The sequence below is a fragment of the Aythya ferina genome, assembly GCF_964211825.1.
Source record: "Aythya ferina genome assembly, chromosome: 4".
In the NCBI taxonomy this organism is placed as follows: domain Eukaryota; kingdom Metazoa; phylum Chordata; class Aves; order Anseriformes; family Anatidae; genus Aythya; species Aythya ferina.
Window position 1 is genome coordinate 65,718,051 of NC_140300.1, and position 22,780 is coordinate 65,740,830.

The 22,780-nt window shown below is 40.7% G+C and overlaps 1 protein-coding gene across 5 annotated transcripts in view; it reads right to left on the reverse strand.

Annotated features, from left to right (window-relative positions):
- GPRIN3 (GPRIN family member 3) overlaps window positions 1–22,780 on the reverse strand; it is a 69,149-nt gene that overhangs the window by 21,658 nt on the left and 24,711 nt on the right. The window contains exon 2 of one of the 5 annotated variants that reach the window (XM_084517556.1): window positions 12,755–12,988. The exons of 2 other annotated variants lie outside the window; for them this stretch is intronic. The gene's annotated coding sequence lies outside the window, so the exon portion shown is untranslated. 2 more of the 5 variants (XM_084517554.1, XM_084517555.1) reach the window with 2 other exon arrangements.

Below are 22,780 nucleotides of genomic sequence, written 5' to 3' on the forward strand. Positions count from 1 at the left end.
AAAAGGAAATAGAGCAAGTATGTGAGCAGAGAGTCAAATAGTGTCAGAGGTATAAGATCAGGCAAGTCCAGACTACAGAGCTAGGAAACTAAGAGATTCATTAGGTTTTCCTTGTATAATTGTATTATTTAAAACTTAGGCCTCACCCAAGAAACTCAGCTGTCACTACGGTGAGGAGTCTGCCATATGACTTCCCCTCCAGACCTGCTCAGCGATATTCCAGATCATTACTACAGCTTGATCCTCACTACCTCAGCGCTGTTCACTCTGGCACCTAATCTACTCACTTATTAACAGCCACAAATCACAGGCCTGGATAGCCACTGGAAAACTGTTGGGTTCATACTATTACAAGTCAACAGAAAAAAAAAAAAAAGTCTTTTCAAATGCAGACTGCTGTGGGAGGTGGTTAGAGAGAGACAGATGTTCAGCTAGCACTGCAGATGGGCTGGAAAATCCCACATCACTACTTCAAACCTTTCACCCTTTTCCTCTCCCAGGAGGACAGAAAACTTTTTTTTTTTTTTAATCTTTATTTTTATTATTTTTTTTTCCCCCTAATATGTGTGGACTTTGCCCTTGGATTTCAGGGAAAGGCTGGAAACTTGCTAGCCCCTTGATCTTTTCCCTGGGCAGCAACTAGATCAAGCTGCTCAGCTGTTAGTTATTTCCAGGTTAGTGTGCCTCACCCTAAAGTTTCTCCCACAAAACTGGAAAATGAAGCTAGTCTAGAAATGCTGACTCTTGTTACCCTATCCTTCTCCCACATGGACTCAATGACTTTATTCCACTCATTACACAGGCTTATCACTAGAACAACAAAGTGAATTTCAGCTTGGTAAGAAGGCAGTAGATGATAAGAGGCAAAGGTGAGATCTGCTCACTTACAAAAAGAAGATATGCAGGAGAAAGTTGGTTGATTCATGTGATAGGGAATTTTGTTGTCCCTCTGTGTCCTCAACCTAGGCTTGAATGGTCTTCCAGCACTGACTGCGCATCTGTCACTTGCTGCATGCTCCTTGCCAGACCATTTCTCAGCCTCATATAGCTCAAGGCCAGGAAACTGTTCACAAAAAATGTATGCTTTTAAATGATGTTTTGCACCATGATATATCATCCTTCTGAAAGACAGTTTCAATAGTGTTTAAGTATTTGTGAAGGTGACTGTAGTCACACTTCTTGCTACCCCACGTTACATACTCAACTGGAATGTCATAAACATTCCTCTGTCTCTGATGGGTATTTATTCCATTTTCTTTTTTTGCTGTTGTTAAAAATCATAGCAAGAGCCACAATACAATCTGCTAGAAAACAGGTACCTTTGCACTCTTGCTTTCATTCAAGATACGTGGACAAGTTGAATCATAAACCATGTCACAAAAGGTTCAAGGAAAACTGCATAAAAGTGATTGGAAAACTCCTTTCTGCAAACAGACACAGAACTGAGAAGGTCATCACAAGACCTCTTCAGTGTCTTTTTCTCTGTAAGTTTTCTTTCTGTGCATTTTAGCATTCTTTTGGGAGTTCATTACCATCATTATCTGCTCTTTGGGATGGCAACATTGTTCTGTACAGGCCAGGAGCACTTCAGGACCATCCCTAAGGACTTTAGAGGACAAGAATTTAAAAGGACGTTCTTCTGGCAGAATGAAGTACCTCAACTAAATATTCTGCTCATTCATCTTTAACTCATCTGCCCTAATTTCATTCTGAATCAGCTGCCTACAGACTGGATGATTGAAAGGATGTTGTTGTTTGCTTTCATGTCAGAATGACAACTATGGCATTTGGAAAAAAAAAAATCACATCTATTTAATCTCTCTGGTTGGATACTGCTATTAAAGGCTATATTTATGCCTCAGATAAACTTCAGCAGCTCCATTGATGGGGTTTGCATCAATGAAATTACAGACTTTTACTAGGGTCACATTTCACCCATCTAATTCAGGTATTGTTTGTTTGTTTGTTGCTTTTCTGAGCAGTGTTTTAGCTACTGACTAATCTGATTTTTACAGTAACAGGTATGTCTTTGCTGACTAGTTTAACTCATGTAGTGGTTAAAGACTAATTTGATTGCTGAAGTTAGATTATATAACACATTGAAAAAGTTGAAAGGTTTAAACAGACAAAATATGAGACAAACTGAAGGTGAGTAGGTGGGATTCAGGCTGTGTTACTGGGGAAGCAACAACATGTGGGTTGTCTTGGAGCATTAGTGCAGATGGAAGTGGTGAGTAAGAGCAAATAACGCTTGTTACACAGCTCACTATCAGGGATCATCCTGTCAGAAACTGAATGGAATAGAAACTTTCTTTCTAGTTAGCTACTTACCAAAACTATTATTAGCTTTGTCCTCATTTTTTTCTTTTTCTTCTCCTAAGTCTTTTTGAGGAGTGGCTCGAACAGTTAATTGTGTGGGCTCTCTTCCTATCATCTGCCTGTTTGGGTTGGCTGCTGATAGGAATGTCTGCTCACATGAAGGCACATTGCTCTGAATGTGACAGACACCTACAAATACACTGTATGCAGGAACTTACCTAAAAAAAAATCCTGTGTTCTATATTATTAATACATTCAGTCCACTTATCTTTTTGTTAGGGAGCAAGTGTGAGTGTGCTTATTGTCCAGCTCTTTGGCAAGCCTTCTGCCACCTTCCTGCCTCCTCCAGCATGGAAAACTGTAATTCTAAAATAGGTCATTTTATTATAAAAATACATTTCCCAAGCAGCATTCCCCTGAGGCCCTTCATAATAAGAGTATCTTTTGAATTGGATAAATATTGTTCTGCTATTTCCCAGTATCAACTGCACATATTTCTATGATAATGGCCCAGCATGGTCTAGCTGGAAGCAACTTTCAAAGTACACCACTTAATACGGGAATATTTCCCAGGGAAGGCTTCTAGGCCTTATGATGGGATTATATCTGGCTGATTTTATTGCTCCACCAATTGTAAAAAGTGGCCCCATGACTCGAGGTTTGAATTGTTCCCCTGAAGTTAGCATATACACTGACCTCGGTCAGGAGGTAATGGCCACCCTCCTCAACAAAGTGAGGACCACCTCTGCATTAGTTTGTATGTCTGATACAGGCAGGAGAAAGCTGATTGTCCTTTCCATTTCTTAGGCATCAAGCCTAAAAAATTAAGGCTGGATTCATTCCTGAGTGTCAAAGAGCACAAGCAGCTAAATTAACGAAGTTAATCCTGTAATCCTCGTTTGTTCGAACTTTCCTCTGCTTCTCCTGCTGGAGTTGCCTTACTTCTCAGGAAAAGAAGAAATAAGTTTTATTCCTCAGTCATATTTTGCACATCCTCATGCATTTCTAGCATTATCAGCCAAAACTATAAGCTGAATTCAGTTTTATGAATTTTATGTTCTTAGGTATGAAACATAGGAGAATATGCATTTGCAATTCATAGCCCTAATGCTTCTCGCATAAGCAGGACCACATGAAGAACAGGAAGGCAAGCAGGGGCCTGAAGGTTTGGTCACTTCCTCCTGCCACAACCACTGACTGGGGTGATCCTCAGAAATATCACTTACCCTTTCTGTGAAAATGTCTTTGGTGCTCTAACCAAGAATCGTCTAGTGTTATCACAGTTACGTTTATAATTGGAATACCTGTCCCTGTGGATTGGGTGGAAGATAAGAAGATATTTTAGAGAGTATTGAAACAGAGGATCTTGTAAAGCTGTTGCTCAGCTTGAGTAGAAATCTGGGTTCTCATAAAATTATGCAGATATTTATAGCCTGCTCACTGGCTTTTAACAGATACTACCTAATTATTAACCTCAAGGGGAAGACTAACATTTTCTTTTAAATAAGTATGGAGATGCTGTGGTGTGCTGCAGTATTAGAGAACTTTCAGATCTTGTTTTGAAGTACCAGACTTTCAGGGTGGAATAATTCTGTCAGCTTGTTTCCATACAGTTCTTCTTTCTGAAAAATGTTTTATCACATTACTTCTACCCCTTCCAATGCCACCCAGCATGCTTCTTATGTTGTATCATTTCCCTAATGACTCATCTCTAAAGCTAAGCCTATCAACTGTGAAGTCTTTCATGGAACTGATGCTTCAGAGAAAGGAGAGTGACATTAACAATAGGGGTTCTTTAGTTCCATCAAGAAGTTAAACAGCAAACACTGATTATCCTTCAACCCTTTCTAGGTTAAGGGCTAGACAATCCCCACTAGCCAGATTATTTCTGGGAGAGCTGAGCGGGGAAGATTTACAGGACTTTTCTACCTCCTTATTCTCTGAGCTTGGGACCTGGTGATATCCCATTTATTCTCAGTGCACAAAGGCCACCCTAAAAGCTGCTGGCTTGTAGCTCTGGTAGCCTGAGAAAATTAGGAGTGCTAAAATGCAACAGGACCCTTGTCCACTTCATCTTTGCTGCACACTGCTATGGTAGAAGATTTCCTATCTAGTCCATTAGAGATTTACTCTGCTGCTCAACCCTGCTTTTGGAAATACTCCATGATGGGAGTCATGGGGCTCTACTGAAGGGGAGGTACCTTTCCAGGAGCAATTAGCAGACATGCTGTTTTTTGGGTTAAGATCACACTGGCAAAATAAGGACACACTAGAGGTAACGTATCAGTCCTTTGACTTCAAAATGTTGTAGTTTCTTTATGAAGGCAAAATGGCTACCCAAGAGTAGAAAATCAGTTTCGGTCAGTCTGGCTTTAGGTTAAAAGACTAACTGCTCACTGTCATCATCTGAGATAAGCCATTTCTTTTGACAGTAACTTTTTAAGACTAGTCTTAATGTAGCACTGTATTTGTGTTCTCTACTCATTCATGTTCTCTGTTTGAATCTGCTGTCTTTTTGCATGAACAGTAAAAAAATGCATAGCACCTTGCACAAGTCGCTTGTTTCATCTTTTTATCTTGAGATCCCTTTCATAAGCTGAGCTCTTTGCATATTAGCATCACTGGGGGAGAAAGCTTTCAACACTAGAATGCAATCTGGGATCCTGATCATGATAACAAATATTTTTCCAAAAGAAAAGAAAACTATGTATGGAAAATCATCCTCTTCTTCGTGACAAAATACCAATTGCATGATGATCTTGAAGAGCTGACAATCTCAATTACTGTCGATCTACAGCAGGATCTAAAAGTACAGGTGTCAAAGAGAGAATCCAGGTAAACATTGATTTTTTTTCAAGAGTCTAGAAACACCTGGTACAAGATTCTAGAAAAAACTTTTTAGCAGAAAAAAATAGGTCAGAAAAAAGGGCAGATAATGAGATCTTCCTTTCCAAAACTGAATGTTTCTTCACTACTTTATGCCTGTGATATGCATATTAGTGTTTTGTTCTGAGACAGTAAGGCCAGGTTACTTCTAACTTCAGGCTTTCTTCAAGCAGCCTTTCATACGGTTTACTTCAGTCTTAATTTATGCTTCAATTGAACAAATACGCTTCAATTGAACAAATACGTAGCTGTAGCTAACTGATCTACTTGCCAGTCTTGCCAGACTACCAGCCCTTTGGAACACACTAATCTTCCTCCCATTTGTGTGCATACATTAATGTATATGCACACAAACGAGTGTGTGTATGTACTCAGTATGCAACTTTTGATATTTTTGTATTTGTTTTATAGTATTTAACTATAAAGCAGCACTGGCATACAAATGTTAAATCTATAAATAGGATCAATATGGCATGTAATGGCACAATCTGCAGTACTGACTGCTCTCTGGGCTTCCTTGGCTCAGACATACTGGCTGCCAAATCACAATGCATGTGTTTCACACAGCAGTCTTGGCAGACACTTTACACACAGAAACCATATATATTAGTGCAGGTTCACCTGAGCTAGGCTGCTGGTAGCAGGTAATAAATCATCCAGAAAGAAAAGGAGAAGGGGAAGCAGGTAAACCCCATGACATTTCTAAAGGTGTGCTTGTTATCATTAAACTGACTGCTAACTGGGGACATCTGTATGCGAAGAGCCTGGCAGAATGCTAACACTATAGCCTGTCCTCCCTCCTTACATCTCTTCACACTTTCGTACAATGTGCTGATGGACTCCTCTGGCCTGGCTTCAGAAATTCTGTGCCCAATGGGCAGGACCTATGATCAGTCCATGGACAATATGAATGATTTTATATCGAACAATGCTACAACTTCCTGGATCAGAAGTTCATCAGACCACGGTTAAGATTCCTGTCTAACAATGGGCTTCATATCTTTTTTATAACCTTTTTGTTTGTCTCCCTCATACTGACTGTGAAGGTTGCCCAAGAGGGTGATGAGAAACATCTCAGCTCAGAATACACTGTTAAAGATCCTTTTCTAAAAAAATTTCTTTTCCACTCCCTCAGGAAAACAGTTTCATCTCCAGAGCTAAACAGTGATATAGCTCAGCTGGGAAAATGAATTTTCATCATCTGCCAAATGACACAAACTTGGAGTCTCATCTGAGAGCTAGTCTCCACTGTGCTAGGCACTGTATGCACAGAAACCATCATGTTTGTTTGTGTCCCCCTTGATTAATCCCTTCTTGTCCTTCTAAGCGGACTGACGGAGGCAAGTGGGCAAGCTCAAATAATGCCACATTTCACTATTTTATCATAGATATAATAAAATGAACATTTAAAGTAATGGATGTTGCTGACAATTACAAACATAGATATTAATAGATAGGGACTCTTGATCCTGGATCTTTTTTTTTTTTTAAAAAAAAAAAAAAAAAAAAAGAATCTTTTATGTATGTCTGTTCGATATTGGCTATGGGAATAGCTTCCTTACCTGCTGATAAGTTTTGTAACATAAGATCATGGAGTTAGAGATAGAGGGGAAAAAAAGAATACAGTTTGTCCTCTGTGGACTTGCCTCATTGCTTAGACTGTAGCACCCTGTCAGAGGCTGCTAGAGTAATTCATTGCAATATTTGTGATTGTTGGCATTCTTCCCTCTACTTAATTATTTTTCCTACGTACACGTGTCCACTGCTGGCAAAGGACAAAGCAGGGGGCAAAATGCTATTATGCTGGTTCCTAATCTTTACTTTTTTGGTCTCCATCTTCACTGCTTTCTCTGTCACCCATACACTGCATGGAGTTGCAAGTGTCAGTGATGTGCTTTTCTCATATTTACTCAACAGCATGCCAACACCTCTGCGTTTTCATATGTGCATGATTTACAAATGTGAATGCTTAACCACTGCCTCCGAGAAACAAGTCACTCAACCTTAATAAGTGACTGATGTTCCATGATTAAAAAATTAAACAGTACAAGTCTTTGTTTCTATAGAACTACTAATGAGTTCAAAGTCCATGTATACATGTATAATAAAAGATATATGTAGCTCTTTTCTGGTATTGCTGTTTGCAAAAGCAAACTGTGGTCAGATACACTCTCAAAAGCTTTTCCTACTGTAAGGTAATTTTAATTGATTCAGAACGTATCCAGACCTCCCCCCACAATTTTTTTTCCCCAATAAATATTATCAGTCTTTACTTTTTCTGTCTCTTAAGAAGTTGATGTTTACCCAAATGAGCTGATGAATCCCCCCAAATAGGATCAGTTTAGACATCTTGTCACATAGTATAGGAGCTTACAGTCAGTGCATCCAATTTGTTTGGATGCATGGTTAATACATAAACAGTACTAGGTGACTTTTGGTAGATTTCTAATCTTTCATAATAATACTGAAGTATTACCAATACAATTTCCCATATTGATCATATTTTTGGCCAGTTATTCTATCCACATATGTGCAGAGGTCTAGACTGAGGAAAAGGCTGATGCCTCTGTCTTGGTTCTTCAGCTAAATTTTTCCAGAAGCCTAGTCAAGATGCTGTTCCACTTACTTCAAAAATAGTTGCATAGTTATTTTTTTTTTTGCACTGCTTATAACCCTGCAAGATGTATCAAAGTTTTATCAGATATGAAATTGTTACATGTCACTAAATAACATTATTTACTAAATAACATTATTTACTAAATAACATCAGCTATAAATCCAGGATTGCTGTTAAATCCACAACGGCAACAGATTCAGCTTATATGTCACCTCCGTCTTTAATATGGGTTTTATAAATTAAGAAATGATGCACATCTAGAAGAAGAGTCACGCAGGTTACAAAATTTTCCTCTGTCTGTAGCTGTTAGACTGCAAGCAGCTTGCTTTTACTCCAGCATCAGATTTCAGAAGCAAATCACACGCAGGATATTGTTCTTAGCATAATCAGCTTCTCCTTAGTTTCAACTGCATTTGATGGATGGTGTTTATGTTGTTAAAAAATAAAGGTGACACTAATGGTTGTAGGACCTATTTGACAAATTTTACTATTGCCACCACATTTGCTAATGAAATCCAACCATCTGTAACCTAGAGCTTGTCACTCCTTGTTGAACACTCTGCAGCTGACAATGTAACTCGGAGACTCATACAAATACTATCTTCTGTCCAGCTTGGGCCTGTAGGATTAACTAACAGCCACTGTTCTTAGTGCTGTACTGACCCAGTGTGATCATCATAATGCAAAAAGAGATGATTTTTGGGACCAGTCACACTATGGAGAGAGGGGCATATTCTTCTAGTTGCAAAAGAAGTTAAAGAGCAGATGCAACCTTGAGAAGGAAAAGTACATATCAAAAAAAATCAAATAAGTTAGCCAAGTCTGGGAGAGAAAAAGAGTTTGAATGGATGGGTGAAGTTAACTGCCAGGTAATTTGGGGAAAATTTACAATTAAATGCCCAATAAACAAATTCTAAGATGCTGACACTAATGCGAACAGAATTCACTGCAGTTCTAAGGCTCACCGGGTTACTGTATTCAATCAGCTTTGATATCTTAGCTCAGTAATTATTTTTAGATTTTTTATGGGCACCTCACTCATCCATCATAGCTGATACCTACTGCAGTATTTTGTATAGACATATTTTCAGGGACTGGAAAAGCAAAACAAAAAATTTCTTTGCGGAATTTCAAGAAAGCCCCTTTACTAATACTTAAATCATCACCTGATCAGAATGAACATTTTCTAAATTCTAACACTCTGAATACATTACTTCAAAGGGCTAAACCCTGCTATATTTGTTCATACAAACAAATGTTAGTCATAGGAATCACTTCACTTACTTCATGGGATGGTGTACGTGTTCAGATAAGGTCATTAATTTTGCATACTGAAGCACCTCAAAGGAGGAAAAGAATGGAACAGTATTTAACCCTGGGACAGGACTTTTTTTTTTTTTTTTTTTTTTTTTTTTAACCTTACTATTTATATACAGCCTGTTCTTCATTATCTGCAAAAATATAGTTGCCTCTAACCTAAAACAATGTTTGCTGCTGACCTCCAGTCCCCTGAAAGTACAGGCTTGTACGGTATTGTCACCAAGCTCCATACCAATGAATGTGGGACATGTCGGGAGACTATAAGGGGCATTTTTATGCCTTTGCTGTAAAAGGGCAAATGTCCTGCTATTCTGTGCTGCAAAAGTACCACAATCGAACACAGCGGGAGTTTTTCAGGCATTACATTTGTTTGCAGACTCAGAATTTCTTCATGAGGCTACCGGAAACAATTCTTGAAGTGTTATTAGCTGGGAAGTGCCTGACTCAGTGCTCTGTATGCTGCACTCAGCAAGCACACACAAAAACACCCGTACAACACCGTGTGACCTCTACCTTTCTTCCATCACCCTCCCTCGGCGTGCGCTGAGCTCTTAAGCAAGCTACAGTTGCCTTTACTAAGCAGATGTGATGTTACAAAGGAGTCTCCCCCAACCCTCAAAAAACCAGCAAAACACAGAAAACACAACCAAAACAACACTTCAGAGAACATCTCCCACACCAGGCATCTTCAGACTGTTATATCCATTCACAGCATTTCAGTCCCCTTTGGGGCTGCTACACGTTATCAGAGCACTTGACAATACCCTGTAAGAAACACCCGCCTCTGGCCCTTACTCTCAGACTCTGTACTTTCTGAAGAGAGCTATAAATCCAGGCATGAGCACACTTCAAAGTGAACAAAATTCAGAAAATTCAAGTTCAAGATTTGCAACGCAGTGACTATGCACGTATCAGCTTAGGCATCATACCAAGCAAGGGATTTACAGCTCTGTAGTGCAGGAAAGCAAATTTCTCTCCCACCATCACTCAGAAGCACAGCTGAATGAAAACAGCTACGAAACTCTCCTGTGTGCTTTCAGTTCTCAGTTTTTGTATTACCCAGTAGAACTTCTCGCCCACTAAACTTCAAATAACTTAAAGCTCACATGGACCAAATGCTACCAAAAAGACAATTTTATCATGGAGGTCTGAGGAAAAATTCAGTTGACTTGCAGAGGGAGAAATACCAGAGCTTGACCCTCATTACCAAGCTGTGAACACCCTGGAAGTAAAGTTATAGGAGTGGGAAAAAAAAAAAAAAAAAAGAGAGAATAGAGAGATCCAAAGTTATGCATGTAGGAAATCTTAATTTAAACACCCCTTACAGGATTGGCAACCAACTTCTGAGAAAAGAGTGGATTGTAGGGAAATGCAGGGATCACTGCATGCGACTAACGGAATACAAGTTCCCACCGTGCAGTCGTGGGAAAGAAAAGTTCGTATCGTTAGGGGAATAGACAGGGGAATACTGAGCACGATGTTATTATCTCTGCACGTGACATTAATGGGAGCCTTCCTGGAATCCACTGTGCTGTGCCGGTGGCCACGCTTTGCAAGCGGCCACTTTGGGGGCCCAGAGAAGAGCAGATGGGCCTTTTTTCCTCTGGAGCATTTACATTCTTGGGAGAAACCGAAGGAGCTCGGTCTATTTATCTCATCAGAGACAACGTTAAGTGGCTATTTAATTACCGTCCTTAAATACTTGCACAGAGAGACTATCTGAAACTAGATAGCTATTTAATCTGACAGAAAAAGACATTACCAGATCCAGTAGCTGGAAGATGAAGTCAGAAAAGTTCAAATTGGAAGTGAGATGCAAACGTTTAGCTATGAGATTAACAATTGCAGCCAATTATCTGTGAAAGTAGTAAATTCCCAATCTTTTGAGGTCATTAAATCAAGACGGTGTGAAGAGGCTGGTGGGCCAGAGCCCACCTTTTGGACTTTTTGGGGAATAGTCTGTGTTTTATGTTATGCAAGAGCTTAGACTACAGGGCCATAACAATTCCTTACGACTCTGTGAGACCCACTAGCAGCACTGTTATCTTTGCCTGGGAAAAACAGAAAGAAGGATGAAAGAAAAACACATTAAGGGAGCCAAGACTTGTGGAGGGCACAAAAAAGTAGGTTAATCTGTGGACAGCAGACATGTTCACAGACTAAGATTGGGTAAGATCATCCAGAGTTTTGCCAATAATTTCAGCAGCAAAAAGAAAAGGCCTGTTAGGGATTTATGACCCCAAGCCAGGTTGCTCCAAGTGTCTCCAGCAAACTTGCTGCACAACTAACGGTGGTTACAAGGGGTAAGCAGCATCAGGCAAGTCTTTAAGGTGTCATGTTATTTGGATGCAACTCAACAGCTTGGAAACCCAGCGGTGAGCCTCCTGCTCTTGGCCCTGCACCCAGAGAGCAAATTTTGGGAGCCCTGGCAGTAGGACCCCCAGCCCCTAGTACCTGGGCACATCAAGGCGTGCGCTCCGCTGACATCCACCCTGCAGGAACGGGCCGTGGGGGTCTCCCCTTCGCATGAAAACCCACGGGGGGGACCAAAGGTGGGGTCGAGGGCTGCCCCTACCCGCGGGGTGGTCCCCCGCTCTGCACCACCGCGGGACGTGGCCGTGGCGACCTCTCCGCTGCCGTGGCGACCGCGCCGCGCATCCCTCCCTCCCCGGGCCGGCCGGGCGGGGGTTTATTATTAATAATAATAATCCGTAGCCCCCCGGGCACCTGCCCTCGCACTGAGCCCGCTCCTCACCGGCTCCGTAAGGACTTGCCGGGGGGTGGAGGTGCTCCCGCTGCCCCCCAGCTCCCCCCCCCCGCCCCTTACCTCCGCGGCGGCGCCCGGGAAGCTGCGGGCGCGCCGCCGCCGCGGGCAGGGATGACCTTGCGGAGAAATTCATCATCCGGGCAGGAAAACAAGCCCGTCCTCGGGGTGTGCGGCGGAGGGAGGGAAGGAGGGAGGGAGGGAAGAAAGAAGGGATGGAGAGAGGGAGGAGGGCTGCGCCGGGGTGCCCTCCCCGCCGCGGCGGCAGGGAGAGGCAACCCGGGCGGGCTCGCAAGAGGCACCGGGAGGCTCCGGGCCGCTCGGAGCTGCGGCGGTGGGAGGCGGGGAGCCGGGGAGCCAAGGACCCGGGCAGCGCTCCCCCCGGCGGCCGCCGGCGGAGCGGGGCAGCCCCGAGCCCCCGCCAGCCCGCCCCGGGCCCCCGGTTTCGGTGCAAGCATCCCCCGCGCCGAGCCCACCTCGGAGCCGCTCCCGGAGCAAAAACTACGTGCTCGGAGGGGGAAACCGCCTGCTCCTCCGCGGTACAAGAGCCACCAGACCTGCAGCACATCGGGAGGAAATCCGCCGGTCCCATCCAGCCCTCCTCCGTGTGTCGCTTAGCTTAGCTATCCAGGCACCCGACGAGCCATCATCCAAATTTGCGTGGGGCATTGCAGCGGATGCAAATGGTGATGGGCTCCTGTCACGCGTTCAGTTCGGGCTGCTTGCTGCTTTTGAGACGGAAATCTGGCTTCCGCTATGAAGCTGGCCGGCCTGCCTGCGGCTAGCCATCAGAAAAATAGATCCCCGCAAAAATAACAGCAACAGAAGTGCTTTGCGTTAGGACTCACACTTGTCTGGAAAGCTTTGATCTAATTGCAGTGCATTCCCACCAGCGAGGAATTTTATCTGCTGCAATCACAGGAAATGGTTCTGCAGTGCCAGGAGGTTCAAGTAAAGTACAGGTTTCCAACCAGGAAGATTCCAACTCCTCTACTTTACTTAATAGGCATATAGGAACAAGGTTTCCAAAAGCATAGGACAAGCTGCAAGGAGAACTCCTGTTCTCACCCTGGCTTTGCAATCTGGAAAAGATTGGGAAACAGAAAGAACAGTGGACTAGAGGACCTAACAAATCATTTTTTTATTTTTTTTTTAAATCTCTTATCATCAAAAACATCAATAAATCATGTCCTCACAATCCATGTTAGTGGATCCATATTTTATTTACTGTTCTGCAAAACACCCTCAGGCTCAGTTACTGATCCTAAATCTCTTTGACTCATGAGTTAAGTGATCATTGCTGGATCATGAAACTCTTCTCATGTCTCCTACCATGGTATATGCAATTTCTTCCCCAACACTGGCCAGTGAGATCAGCACATATGTAGTATCAATGCTTGAATGTGGCTGATTTTTTCTGTGATTAAATAAAGAGAGATTTTCAATAATCACCGACAATAGCTGCTTCCTTACCTGTGCCAAAATCGTAACAGTACTTTTAAGAACTCAAACATTCAAACACTGGGGAATCTCATTGGAGGGAGAGAGTGAGGAAAGCATCAGACTTTATCAGGAAAGGCAAAGATGAACAGCATTAACAACCGGGGTTTCCTGGTAGTTCAAATCTACTTTGCTGTCTTTACAATCTCACTTCTTTTTTGGTGCTTTGGAAGACTTGTATAGAGCCTAGTCTTCACCCTGGTCATGTCTGAGTCAGGAATTCAAGGTCAGGCTAGCCAACTCCTCTTCATTATTCTCCAAAAGGAGCTATTTTTTACAGAAGCACTGCCAGACTTCCTAGAATTAATCCCACTACCATTAACATTACTAAAGTGCAGCTTCCACTTTTGTGTTAAAAAAGAAGAAAGACTGGATGATTCAATTTCCTTTGTCAGCAATTGTGCTTTTATGAAGAGGTAGCTATAGACACTTAACAGACCTTGCTGCTATGAGGACTTCCCTGGACTTCAGTTATTATAGTTTTCCTAAACTTTGCTAGACAGAAGGTTCCTTATCTAGATTCTTGAGACTCCTTAGCCCAAGATACTAAAATCACAGTCTTGGCACTCAGTTAACCAATTAACTCAGATAATTCTGTAAACTTGTGTCATCGGATCCAGGTTTTCCTTTCTGCATCTTTCTCCCCAGTTCCAAATCCCCAAAATAATATCTCTAGTCCCTTCTACAGCAACTTTCCCTGCCCCGGAAGATATAAGACACTGTGGAAAGGTGAGATTCAGGTTTGTCACCTGGCAGTCCTTACATGACTCTGGCACTATTTACAAAGGAAGGAATTTCAGTTGTTTTAGTATTTATAGCTAATACATTTGACTTCTTTGGAAATCAACTTCAGAATTAATTGAAATGGAAACATAGTAGGATTTTCAAAGGCATGCAAGACATGCAGCTGACTGGATGGTCAACCTGAAAGCCTTGAAAGTCACAGCAGTAAGAGCCATACAGCTTCAGCTGGAAAGGCTGGGAAGACTTTCTACAGGCTACTGCACCCTTCCTGTTTTAGGGTTGTCAAGCACCTTCAGAGCAGGTAGAGAAACCCTGCCAGAAAAGAGCAACTGTAATTCTGAGGACAAAAATAGTTGACTAGGAATCTTTCTTTGCTCTAAGCCTCTTCATGCTGATGCGCTTGAAAACCAGTGCCTAAATGTTTTCCTGCTGAGTTCAGATAAACATTTCTCTCTTTATGTCTGTGCAGCATTACTGAAAATTCCTTTGCTGCTCTTAGGGGTCATGACTGAGCTCTGGGTCTGATGGCAAGAAAATCAAAGAGGAATGAAGCAGTAATATGACTGAAATACAGCTCAATTAGTAATCTCTTTGCCATGCCCAGTAGGGCACAAGTGTTTCATTTCTGAATGCATTGATGCCTCTGGAAAGCTGAGTAGAGGCATCACGAGATTTGGATCATTGCAGGAATTGGTTAAGGTGACAAAGTGCACACATGCACAAAGGGCATGGCCGCTTTATTTACATAGTCTTCTAATGTACATGTTTTGTCTCCTACCTCTCTTTACTGAATCCTAGCCTACCACAGAATGGTTTCATTTGGTACCCCATGCGATATTAATATTAAATATCTTTAAACCATCTTCTAAAGCCAGCTATGAGCCCTGTACTCCACTAGCTTCTGTACTGATATGCTAAGGAGGCCATCATATGTCAACATATCAATGCATCACCGTATCAGTACAAACCAGATATTGAGATGAATATGCTGGTCTACCAGAATTTTTACCTCATTTGCTTAATCACCTGTGAGTCACGGCCAATATTCTACAATTTTTCCCCATCCTTTTGTCTGCTTCAATCTCCAGCTATAAATATTTGTTTTATGTTAATTTCTTGTAGGTGTTAATGTAGAGAAGCATTCATACTGAGGGCAGCACACAGACATTTGCATAGTTTTAAGCACTGTGCTTAGCACTTACTGAAGTCAATGGAACATGCTTAAAAATAAATGTGTACATAGGTCTCTATAATATCAAGACTGATACAGAATTAAACCTCTCTAACTTGCTAATGTTTAACTGTAGAGGAATTGTTTTCTGATATGTATTAGGCCAGAGCTCAGGGCAATAGGATGATGGATTTTCAAGGTGCTGCCAAAATACAAGTAATCATCAGAAATGACAACCGCACTTCTACAGTGCCTTCGAAGACTCCTGTAGATTGCTTTAATATTTTTTGACAGGCTGGAAAGAACATCATTTTAAAACTATATCACCATCTTGCTAAAGAAAGTTTTTTCCTGGAGCTGAAAAAATAGAGCTGATGACTATTTAAAATGAGAAGCACCACGACATGTGGAGAAGATTTGCAGTTGCCCTAAGCTAGCATATTTTCATTTACTTCAGTAGCAATACACAGATTTACATTGGTATAGATTCGCCCTGTTGCTTTTTGCACTCCTTATACCATATCCCTTAATATATTTTCAATTTTAATGACATTGATACTGAATATAAATTCTGTAGAAGCAGTTTTTACATGGCATATTTCATGTTTTATGTCTTCTTCATGAAAAAGAGCTATAAATACTTCAAAAAAGTAAATAAAACAGCTTTTATAGGCAAAACAACTGATGACTGGGCTGAGAAGAGCAATGAAGAGCAAACTCGCTAATACAATCATTTAACATTTGTAGTTTTGTGAATGCATTTACACTTTCATTTCTCATTAAAAAATATTGAAGGACTGAATGAACATGCTTATTTTGGACTGGGAACCAAGCCACAAAAGATATAATCCTCTGGTATGATAGCTGCATTAAGTAGCTGTACAACTAGAGACAAACATATCAGCGAAGAAACATACACAAGGTGACGTGATGTGTGTGTTTTGTGATCACGCACTTCCAGTACAACCAACAGAGCAGAGCAAACAGTAATTCCATGTTACACAGCATCTCTGTCTCCCGTTACCTCTCACATACCTAATGGGCTGTACTGGGCATCTCATAAATGGATGCTCTGTTCAGCCAGAGCAATAACACTCCTGGATCATTAGATTGGCTCTGATGACACTATGACTAGAGAGATAAGGATTTCTTGGTCATATTTCCTCTAAGACTGTGTTCTTTTAACATTATAGTCTACATAAATATAGATATATACAAAAAAGGAATATAAAGAGCGAATAATATACCATTGTGAGTGAATGGATGTTTTTCAATTTCATGGTGGTTCCAAGGCACTACAAATCCATATGCTAGTTGCAATACCTCAGACAGCTGTGTCAAATTTCACTTGCAAATATGTAGATGCAAGTTTCTACAGCATTATGAAAATGTCCTTGACATTTACCATGCACAGTTTTTGCTTGACAGTTTTTGTTTCAGAGTGTGCTGTGAACATCCTAGCCCTCATGGGGAACTTCAGCTACAGAAATACCTACAAGAAGGACAACACAGCAGGGCATAAGCAATCCAGGATGTTCCTAAAGTGCATCAATGACAACCTCCTCACCCAAGTGATAGAGGAGCCAATGAAGAGAGGTGTTCCACTGGATCTCGTACTCATCACTAATGAGGGGCTCATTGGGTATGTGAAGGCCAAAGGCAGTGGCTATGAGATAGTGGAGATGGGGATCCTGAAGAAAAGGAGGAGGTTATAAAGTAAGCTCATAGGGACCTCTTCATAGGCCTCAGGGGAACTGCTGCTGTGTGCCTGGAGCACCTTCTACACTCCTTCTGCATTGACCTGGGTGTCTGCAGGGATCTTTATCACTCATCACTCTCTGAGCTGCTGTTGTGTAGAAGGTGCTTTATTATTATTTTTTTTCACTCTCTCTTCTTTTTTTTTCCATCTTTCTTAAATCTGTTATCACAGAGGCACATACAACATCACTTATTGGCTTGGCTCTGGCCAGAGATGGGTCCTTTTTAGAACTGGTCAAATCTGTCCCTCATCTAACATGGGGCAGCTTCTGGACTCTTCTCACAGAGGCCACCCCGCATCCCCCCATAAAAAACCTTACCATATAAACCCAATACACCAGTTTACACAATTTTCCTGACTGCTCTTAAGCCTGTTGCAAGAAAACATGAGAGATTTCATCAGCCATAAGATGGGGATGAGGTCTGCCACTCCTGCAACCCTCCTACTATCAAACCCTTGCCACATAAACCCAATACCTTCACCTCATTATTTAAGTAACAAGATCAGCTTTCAGGAATCTCAGGCCCCAGAGAGCAAGAGGAAAATCTGGAGCAAAGAAGATGTACCCATTGTGGAAGAGAATTAGGTCAGGGATTACTTAAGCAAATTGGACATCCATGAGTCCTGATGGTATACACCCATGAGTGCTGAGGGAGCTGGCAGATGTACCTGTGAGGCAACTCTTTATAATCTTTGCTTGATCATGGAAACTGGGAGAAGTGCCTGGAGACTGGAGGAAAGCAAATTTCACTCCTATCTTCAGAAGGGCAAGAAGGAGGAAAACTACAGGCCAGTCAGCCTCACCTTGATCCTTGGGAAGGGGGTGCAGCAGCTAGTCCTGAAAAACATTTCCAGGCACATGAATGACAAGAAAATCATCAGGAGTAGTCAGCATTTGAAATTGGAAACTTTTGGTTGATGCGTTGTAATAATTATATTTTCCCCCTTAGTGTCTCCATAGTACATTTGGGTATGATTAATTTCACCATCTCCTATTCCCATTTCACACATATTCTATTTATTCATTACTGTGATTCTAAATGTGAAACAAGCCACGCACAACAAACAAACAAACAAAAGAAAACCACACACACACAAACAACTTCCCCCATCCGCCCCCCGCCTTCTCAACAAATTAAAACAACCATTTGATGAGTCAGTAATTTATGCTGTTTACCTCCTTTTATGTCAACAAAACTGAGATCTGGAACAACACATAATCATAATGATTATAGGCATAATGAGCTGATTTATTACGTACTCACCACATGGTATTCTGGTGCATATTCAACAGTAATGATGTCAAATAACACAACCAGAAAACCTATTTGCTCAGATAACCACTGCCTACTGTGAACAATAAATTAAGCTAATGGGGTACCAGACACATGGGGGCTCTGGATTCAGAGCCCTGTCTCCAGTTAAGCTATGTTGACTGTATGTATCTACCAAATGTTTTTGGTATCTTCACAAGTTCAGGAAATAAGAAAATAAGTCTGAGTTTATTTTAAGGATTGGTTGTGAGTGTTGCAGGTAAATGTAAATCAAACCTAAATTCTCTTCCCAATGCAGTTCTGTGAGGCTGGACTGCTATATGGCTTGCACATTTGTACAGATTTTAAGAACCTATTTGTTCTAATTGCAAGTCTAGTTCTGCCAATGTCCTTGGATGTCATCGGCTGGCTGTGTAAGATGTTATTCCAGAGGGAAACATCCTTTGGCAGGGCTACTGCAGCCATTTTTATGTTTTCACATTTTGTCACGCAAGACAGGATCTTCTCCTCATGCTACCAAAAGAATCCTCTCCTGGACAACCACCAAGGCTGTTTATGTCTCACAGTTGCTTTCCTTATAACATGGAGTTTTAAGCTGATTCATACAATAGGGGAGATGAAATGCAGATATAATAGAATTGGCAAGGTGAGTAGATAAAAGATGGATAGGTGTAAGCATGGAGAATAAATACCAAGAACAGCAAGGAGTGCAGACGAAAAGAACCGAGGAGAAACAGAATTTCTTGTTTAAATGTAAAGAATATGATATAACAAACAACTATGTACAATGTATCTCAGTCTAGAACCAGCTCCCTGAAAAGTTAAAAAAAAAAAAAAAAAAAAGTCTGGAATTAAATCACCTGTCAATATGATCTCTAAACACATCAATACTGCCCTGAAACAGAAAGCTTTACATTCAGTCAAGACAGTTGATAAAATGAAAACGTGGTTGTTCCTGTTTCTACTATGTATTCACTAATTCTAACCAGAATCCTACCAACATGCGGTATCAACGTATTATGATACAATGATACTGTGATGTATTTCTGCATTGCGAAGTGACATTCTTGTGTCATCTTTAAATTTGCCTGTGCACCCATTATTCTTGAATTATTAAAAAAAAATCTGATTTACTTTCCCTTGGCCATTCTTTGTGTTGTTGTATCTATCATCATCATCTATCTATTATGTTATTTTATCTAAAATATAGAAGTCCAATGTTTCCTTTTTTTTTTTTTTTTTTTGCCTTTTCATGCCCCTATTGCACCTTCTGCTCAGCCACATGTCTAATAAAATTTAGATCCTCTATTTATCTAAATAAATAGGGACAAAATCTTTTGCTAAGAAAGCTCAGTTGTAGCTCAAATGCAGCTCAGTGTAGATCCTTCTAGAAGCTGAGGTTGCTCTTTTCGAAAAGTTGACTTTGCTTTTATTTTTTCTCTTTCTCTTAACACAGAAGTAATTATCTCCATTCAATCAAACCAACTACTTTTACATTTCCTCAATTTGCAGTAAGTCAGACCTTTTCTTCTGCTTTTCAGGATTATTTTATGTTAAAGCCTCCGTGCATGCTGTAAACAGCTCAGTCCATTCACACTGGACACTCTCATGTGCAGCAGGCTGGCCAAATGACCTCACTGCACCTTCCCCATGGACTCCACCAGAACAGTGCTCACCAAGGAGTTTACACCAGTTTAGTTTCACTTGAATGGACAAGGTTTGCCTGGGGGTTTCTCCTTCCCTCTTTGGCCTAATAACTTTCTGCAAGGCTGATTTTTCCACTGTTTCCTAGTTGCTGCCCCCTTAAAGTATTTTCTTGCTGCAGGCAGCATCCAAACTCTGTCACTGACACCAAAGAGTTAGACATGACCTGTTCAAGCCAGGACTGTCCTGGTTCCTCTGGGGTACATGCAGGACCCGTTCCGTGTGATTCCAGCCCTCTGTGACCTGCAAACCTATGGAAAGCATTTTGAGATAGATTTTCTGCAGTAATAATCATCAATGTTCCCTGTGTAAATTCTAGCTAAAAACATATCCATTTTGGTTTGGGTGAATGCATTAAGAATATCAATATGGTTGTAAGGTGCTTTACCTGCATATTCTTAAAATATCTATTTTTTTCCTTTGGAATCTGGGGCGTCTCTCCACAAAAAGAGCTAGTCAAGGTTTTGTGAGTCATGGGCAGCCTTGCAAGATACATCTCACAGTTGCAGAGCAAGAAGGTATTTTCCAGCTGTTTCTAAGGAAATGCATGGGTACCAAGAATTGTCTTTGGGTTCAATATGACTAACACTGAAGTTTCTAGGTGGTTTCTTACTGATTTCAATGGATGAGGCAAAAATAAAGGAGTAAGCCACAGACAGCAGATGAGCCAGTGAGCTTACAAATGGTTACTGTCCTTTTGAAGCCAACATCCCTTAAAATAATTTCAGAAGAGCTTGTCTTTGAGTTCAAAAATCTTCAGAATTCTAGAAAACAGGGAAAAGAATCAGGGAGAATTAACTAAAAATAATTCTAATTATTTTATATTATCTTGCCTGCTGATAACATATTTGAGTGGTGTTCAGCATAGGAAAAAAATAAGGCATTTTTCCATCCACATCTAATGGGAGCTTAACGACACATTGCTTTGTGTCAGAACCTTTGATTAACTATCACCATTCTGAACTCAAAAGTTGGTGGTCTGTGATCTTATCTCAGCTCTAGAAAGCTGATAAACTCAAAATTACTAAGACTGCTTATTTCTTCTTTTTGGTATATTCCTCCAGAGTTCAGAGTCAAGAAAATACAGGTGTACATTATCAGTAGTCACAACCACACATCCTTAGCTATGGCCACATGCGCTAGATTTCACATTACTATGTAGAAGTCTTGGTGTAACTTTCAATCATTCTGGGACTTGTAACTTTTGTTACAAATATGTAACAAAAAGTATTTGAATATTTGAAATATTTGAAAAATATTCAGAATGAATGAATGTGAATTTTGTTCAATTTGCAAAGCTAAACTTCAATCCAGAGGCTCCTGAGACTACTTGCGTACTAGATGAAGTAGCACAACTATACATATCAATTATGTGTAGTTAAAGAGCATTAAGATCAATGCCATGACATTTCACTGCTTTTGTGCTGCAGAGTTTTCCCTTTATATGAAAGATCAGGATAGGCTTTTTTGGTTGGGCTTAAGTTCTACTGTGGGAAGATTGGAACAACAACAACATCAAAAGATAGAAAACCACTTCTTTCCAATATAAAATACACGTAAAGACATTCAAGACAAGTCAAAATGAGGTGCTCACAGTAGGATCTCCTCTTTGTTCCACATCAGGAACAAATTACAAAACTCTTGCAAGCTTAAGTAACCTTACGTAACTAAGCTGCATGTTGCTGTTGACATACTGGAGGGAAGGGATGCCATCCAGAGGGACCTGAACAGATTTGAAAGGTGGGTCTCTGCAAGCCTTATGAAGTTTCACAAGGCGAAGTGACCTACAGACAACTGAACTGTTCAAGGCCAGGTTGGATGAGGCTTTGAGCAACCTGGTCTGGTGGAAAGTGTCCCTGACCATGGCAGATGAAACTAGCTGACTTTCAAAGATCCCTTCCAACCTAAACCATTTGATGATGATGATAAACCTTTCCTCTTCCAATTCTGTCTCAACATGTCATATGCCTGTGTGAGCCCAGACACCTCCTCTGTCTTTTCCTCCAACAGTGGGTAGAGTATTTTACATATTCTATTAGGAAAGACGTTTTAACTTTTTTTTTTTTTTTTTTTTTGTAAGCTTTTCTCAACAGATGTTAATCTCATCTGACCATGAATGCAAATGCGCATTATAGTGAGGATTACCAGATAAAATTGTTGTAAGAATCACAACGTCTCTCTTCTTTCAGATAGCACAGGTAGGACAATTTTCTTACTGAAAGTCAGTTGAGCATTTCAGACATATTTGGGATAACAAAAAGTGCATTTCACAGTTGGCTCTGTGAAATAAATTCAGGCACTAAATCTGACCAAATGACTTCAGTTTCTTTTCCCACAGTATAAGAGTAAGACAGCAGATATTAATTCTCAGAATGTACATGAGAAAAAATAAAACATGGGTGAATTTTGTTATATCAATATCCAGGAAACATTACAAATATTAGTCAAAATAGTTCATGTAATTATTATCATCCCAATGCTTAGGTACTAATAGTAGTGAAAGCTCAAAAATTTTTAGAAACAGACACTATTTTAGAGAAGACTGTGTCTAAAATACATGACCGTAGATCCACCTTTTGTTTACTCTCTTACTTTTGTTATTTGCCACTGTTCCTAGTTGAATATTTAGTACTACTATGTGTAGCTAAAGAGTGTTAAGATCAATGCTGAGTGCATAGACAAAAGCATTAAATAGCACTTACTGTCAACATCAACAATGCTG